We start from the raw sequence: 6,181 nt of genomic DNA on the forward strand, positions 1-6,181 counted from the left end.
TAAAAACTATGGGGACTTTTAAAGTCAGACTGAATGCATTATATTTTACATCATTTATGGATATCAGTTTATGGGGGCCAGGGGCGGAATGTGGTGGTTTGATTCAGGTGTCCCCCATAAACTTAGGTGTTCTGAATACTAGCTCCCCAGCTGATGGAGATTTGGGAATTAATGCCTCCTGGAGGGAGTGTATTGTTGGGGGCGGGCTTATGGGCTTTATAGCCAGTTTCCCCATGCCAGTGTTTGGCACACCCTCCTGTTGCTGTGTTCTACCTTATGTTGGCCAGGGGGTGATGTCCACCCTCTGCTCATGCCATCGTTTTCCCCTGCCATCGTGGAGCTTCCCCTTGAGCCTGTAAGCCAAAATAAATCTCTTTTTCCCAGAAGCTGCTCTTGGCTGGGTGACTTCTACCAGCAATGCGAACCGGACTGCAACACCCAGTGCCTGAGATAACACCAGGCAACAGGTAGGGTTCCGTAGACGTGCTTAGAACCAGCGCTAAATAAGTGACTCTCAGGGCTGGAGGAATGCCACAGTAGTTAAGGTGCTGGACTGCAAGGCCTAATGACTTGGGTTTGATTCCCCAGTACCCACGTTTATGTGGCTCATGCGTCTGGAGTTCATTTGCAGTGGCTGGAGGCTCTGGTACATCCATTCTGTCTGTCTCTCTTCTCTCTATCTTCCTCTGCTTACAAATAAATAAAAATATTTTAAAACAGTGATTCCCACATCCAGGAGTCAGTAGACATTGTCTGTGAAGGGCAGGTTAATAAACACTTTGGGCTTTGCAGGCTCTAAGGTCTGTTATAGTCATGGCCTGGTTGTTGTGACATGAAGGGCCTACCCGTACACTGGCTGAATCCCTAAAAAACAGTGTTTATAAAAGGTCTGAGCTGGATTTGGCCTTCAGGCTGTAGTTGGCCTCTCCGCTGTAGTCCCACAGAATGGCTCTCCCTTCTGATGAGTCAGGGGAGTCATCTAACTCCTCGAGCTCTTGCTTGGCCTTTCCACAGGATGAAGAACTTACCTCAGGAATCCTCTTTTCAGCCCTGCCCACCCTCTCCAGGTCTGTGGTGTTTGGCTCAGATACTCCTCCCCCATAAAGCCACGAGTCTTGAGTGCTTGGTTTCCAGCTAAGGGTCATTTGGGAGAAGGAGCATTGCTGGCAGAGGTGTGTTGTTAGGGGCAGACTCAGGGGTGTCATAGCCTGCTCCCCCTTGCTAGAACTTGGCTCGCTCTCCTGCTGCTGTTGTCCACCTGCGGTGGCAGAGGTGACGTCCGGCCTCTGCTCAGGCCATGCTTTCCCCTACCATCATGGGGCTTCCCTCGACACTGTTGGGCAAAATAAAAATCTTTCCTCCCATCAGCTGCTGTTGGTCAGGTGCTTTGTCCCAGCAACTGGCAGGTGACTACAACAAGGTCTTTTGCCTTTTAGTTGATTTTAGTATCAGAGAGACGCTGACAATTCATGGCTGTGAGGATGAAGGTTAGCATGTTTGTTTCTGCCACCAGTGGTTTGGGGACTGAGTGGAGCCAACATAGGTTTTCTAAAATTAAAAGTGTGTGTGTGTGTGTGTGTGTGTGTGTGTAAGTATATATTTGCATTGTGGTGTGTGTGTGTTTGTGTATGTATTCCTGTGTCTTTGAACATGCTTGCTTCTTTGAGTCTCAGATGGCTTATCACTGGAATAGTTATAATAAACTCTGCTATACAGATTTATATATTTAGGATGATTACAACTTAGCAAAAATAACTGAACTAACTTGTGAAATGTGAAATACTATATTTTTTTTGTGAAATGATATTTTTAAAAGTTAAGTATGAGCAAAGCATGGTGGCGCATGCTTCTTTAATACCAGCACTTGGGAGGCAGAGGTAGGAGGCTTGCTGTGAGTTCGAGGCCACCCTGTGACTACATAGTGAATTCCAGGTCACCTGAGATAGAGTGAAACACAACTTAAAAAAAATATAAGATAACTTAGAGGTGGCTTTCCCCTTCTTTTATTTTCTAAATTTTCTAACAAGTACTTATTATCTTATGTAAATATTTTGTTTATAAGAGAGAGAGAGACAGAGAGAGAAAGAGAGAGCAAAAGCAAGGATGCATGGGCACAACAGGGCCTCCTGCCGCTGCAAACAAACTCCAGATGCACCACTTTGTACATCTGGCTTAATCTGTTGGATACTGGTAATTGAATCTGGTTCATCAGGTTTTGCAAGCAAGTGCCTTTAACCACTAAGCCATCTCTCCAGCCTGGGGTGCGGGGCGTTCTTACTAAAAAGCGTACCCTTGAAGACTCAGACCCCAGTGCTACTCAGAGAGGAGAAGTGAACTGCTGCAGCAGCAAGAGCAAACCATACAAAATGTAGAAATACACTGAAACCAATTAACTTAGATTTAGATATGATTTCAGATATAGGAAGTCCCCACAGGCTGTGTTTTAGCACTTGCTTTTCTGTCAGCAGGTGGCACTGTTTTGGAAGGATGTGGAGCCCTCAGGAAGTGAGGCCTGACTGGAGGAAATAAGAAACTAGGGGTGGAGTGGTCCTTGAGTTTTTACAGTAGTCTGTTTATTGGAAGGGCGTATAAAAGTCCTGTTATAGGGGCTGGAGAGATGGCTCAGTGGTTAAAGGCACTTGCTTGTAAAGCTTGATGGCCTGGGTTCGATTCCCTAGTGCCCACATAAAGTCAGATGCCCAATGCAACGCATACATCTGGAGTTTATTTGCAGTGACAGAAAGCCTGGTTGTGCCTGCCCACAATACTCCCTCTCTGTCTTTGTCTATCTCTCTCTCTCAAGTAAATAAAAATATTTTTAGAAAGCCCTGTTGTGAAGCTAGTTTAAACAAAACATGCACAAAGAAAAAAATGTAGAAGACTAAGTTGCTTTGTGTCCCTAAGAGAACGCAGTCAGGGGACAGCCTGGCCCTGCTTCTTTTCTCGTCCTCCTTGTTTTGCGGGGAGGTGGGCAAGCAGCTTCCCTGCACCCAGCACCTCGCAGCCATGTGCCTCCCCATCTCCTGGCCACGGCAGCCTGCATGCTTGAGAATATGGGCCGGGACAGGCCCTTTCTCCCTGAGCTGCTCATTGTTGTTTCTTTTGTCACAGCAACAAGAAAAACGACTGACACTTTACTAATGCTCATGGATAAAGAAAAGGGCAAAGCTAAGGTCAAGTTTGATACGAAGCTAAAAATTATTTAGAATAATGTGGAAACAGTAAATGAATGAGGAATAAAAGGAAGTGCGCAGGTCAAGGGGGAAATGGGGGACAAGTCTGAGTCAGAGCTAGAAGGCAGGGAGTGGGTAAGAGTGTGAGGAGAGCAAGAGAATAGAATGAGAGACTAGAGAAAGTAAAAAGTATTTCTAAATAGTGAGGAAAAATGAAAGATGAAGTTTTGGAGCAACTTCTTTTTATATATTTGAAAACTGGAGACTGCCAGGAATATGCAGGGGAGGAGGTCAGTTGGACGTGTGCACTGTTTTTCCTGTGATTTATGCTGGAGTTGAGCCTGAAGGACAAGTGCCTGGTGTTTGCCGGAGCTGGCCTCCTTCTGCTCTCTGCTCTCTGTGCATCAGGGGCCTCTGCTGGCCACGCTTAGCCTTGTGGCCTGGACTGGGTAGGGTCTCTCGCCCCCCGCCCCCCCGGGGGAGTCCCCAGGCTTGTCCTGTGAGATCGCTAATGTTCCAGGTGAGGGCTGTCTCCCAGGTACATTGGACGTGGAAGAAGCTGCCACAGAACTGTCCTGATGAAACTGTCTTCTGTCTTTGAACTTTCAAAACCCACTGGGCTCTAATGATCCTGCTGGAGATTTTCAGCGATGGATATATAGTGCTCTTTTAAAAATATTTTATTTTTATTTATTTGACAGAGAGAAAGAGGGAGAGAGAGAGAGAGGAGACAGAGAATGAGAGAATGTGCACACTGGAGCCTCCAGCTGCTGCAGACAAATTCCAGACACATGTGCCACCTTGTATATCTGGCTTACACGGGTCCTAGGGAATCGAACCTGGGTCCTTTGGCTTTATAGGCAAGTGCCTTAACCGCTATGCCATCTCTCTAGCCCCAAAATGCTCTTTTAGAGTGTCAGGCTCCACAGCAGAAAAATTCATGACACATAGTGGGTCCAGAGGTTGATTTCCTCACTGACATCATGGTCAGACCTATCAAACTCCAGAATTATTCTTAGAGCGTGAGCTCAGGGACGAAGGGTGAGACTCCTTTCCCTGTTTTGTAGTCAGCTTCGTGTTGCTGGGATGAACGTCAGAACCAGGCAGGCATAGTTTGGGAGGAAGAGGTGTATTTCAAGCTTATAGATGAGGAAAAGTCCCATCAGTAGCAGAAAAATCTCTTGCACACACCCACACAGCCCGGGAAAACCAAAAGCAGCAATCACAAATGGGCAGCAAGCAGCAGGGAGCCCACCAGAGTTCGGACTGCTCTGCCCACCTTTCGGCTGGCATTCAGATCCAACTCCAAACATACCTTAGGGATGGATCCCAGGATCTGCCTCCAGCGACTCCTCCTCCAGTCAGGTAGTTGGGGACAAGCTTTAATCAAGCACCTCCATCTGTGGGGAGCGCACAGTCAAGTTACCATACCACGACTGCTTCACTGTCTGGGCCGAGCCATCTGCTCCCTGTACCTTTTGGCTTGCCAGTGTCCAACCCTTTTGCTCCCCATAGCAACCTCCCAGGGCTGTCTTCCACCCGCAGGCCATGGCAGGTTGAATTCCAGCTCCTTGTTTTCAGGTGTTCAGGTACGCCAGTTTTATTTATTTATTTATTTATTTTTGATTTTCTGAGGTAGGGTATCACGCTAGCTCAGGTTGACCTGGAATTCGCTACGTGGCCTCAGGGTGGCCTCGAACTCATGGTGATCCTCTTACCTCTGCCTCCCAAGTGCTGGGATTAAAGGCGTGTGTTAGCACGCCCAGCCGGGTAGGCCAGTTTTAAATAGCCAGCTCTTTCTCAAGATGGTGCCCAGACACAGCTCTCCAAGCTGGCGAAATTCCTCTCCTCTGCCAACCTGTCCTCACGGACAAGTGACAGTCCCAGGAAGAGCTGCATCTGGGTCCGAAGCTGGGGAGGTGGAGCCTGTCCTCTTGGTGCCACCTCCAGGCTCTTTCCCCAGGGCCTGTCTTGCCTCTGGCTGAGTTCTCGGTGTCTCCTCCCCGCTGGGTGGTCAGCTAGCCGGAGCTATGGCTGACCTGGCTCTCTTCAGTGTGTAACCCTTTTCCTTCTTTCTTTCCATTTGGTATTTAGTTTTTATTCATAATCATCAACCTAATTCTGCAATCGGGCTAGATTTGGAGGAGAATAAGGAAATTATGGAAGCCCAAAGAACTGCAGTGAGGCACAAACACCACAGAGTACGGTGACAGATGGGCTGCAGGGCGCTCTCCTAAGCCACAGAAGGAGCGGTCCGGTGGCCAAGGTGGAATAAGTCACCCGTATTAGAGTTGTCCACCACAGTGGGCAACGGTGACTTTCTTGCTAGTCTTGCCATTTCTTCAACAATGTTCATTCCTTCTTCATTCCCAAGGACCACATGCTTACCATCCCACCATTCGGTCTTAGCAGCACAGATGAAAACTTGGGAACCATTTGTGTTTGGACCACAATTTGCCATAGACAATGTCCCAGGACCTGTGTGCTCCAGGATGAAGTTCTCATCCTCAGATTTCTCCCCCTAGATGGACTTGCCATAGATGGACGTGAAAAGTCACCACCTGAACACGTGAATCCTGGAATACTTCTGTGAAAGCATGACCCCTTATAACTAAATACTTTCTCTCCAGTGCCCAAAGCATGTAAGTTTTCTGCTGTCTTTGGAACTTGGTCTGCAAACAGCTCGAAGGAGACTCGGCCCAAGGGCTCGCCGTCGACGATGTCGAGGAACACGGTGGGGCGGAGCGTGGCTGCCGGGAACCAGCGAGGGAGGACCGTGGCTGCTAAGGACCCCATTTGGTTCTTTCAGCTGTCCTGTCACTTGGTCTGTGGATTCCCAAAGCTGAAAGAAAGCCTCCTCCTTCTCTTTTTGGATAGCTAGAGTCCACCTTTGCTCCTTGCATCTTTTCCTTCCCCAGGTCACGTGGAGGCAGCTGCTTACCTGCCAGTTCACTCACAAGTCCCGTTAGGACTGCTCTTTTTCTTTCTTTCTTTTTTGAGGTATGGCC

The 6,181-nt window shown here is 48.0% G+C and overlaps 1 pseudogene; it reads right to left on the bottom strand.

Annotated features, from left to right (window-relative positions):
- Window positions 1-5,458: 5,458 nt before the first annotated feature.
- Window positions 5,459-5,969, bottom strand: LOC123460722 (annotated as a pseudogene).
- Window positions 5,970-6,181: the final 212 nt, after the last annotated feature.

Source organism: Jaculus jaculus, chromosome 5 (genome assembly GCF_020740685.1).
Source record: "Jaculus jaculus isolate mJacJac1 chromosome 5, mJacJac1.mat.Y.cur, whole genome shotgun sequence".
Lineage (NCBI taxonomy): Eukaryota > Metazoa > Chordata > Mammalia > Rodentia > Dipodidae > Jaculus > Jaculus jaculus.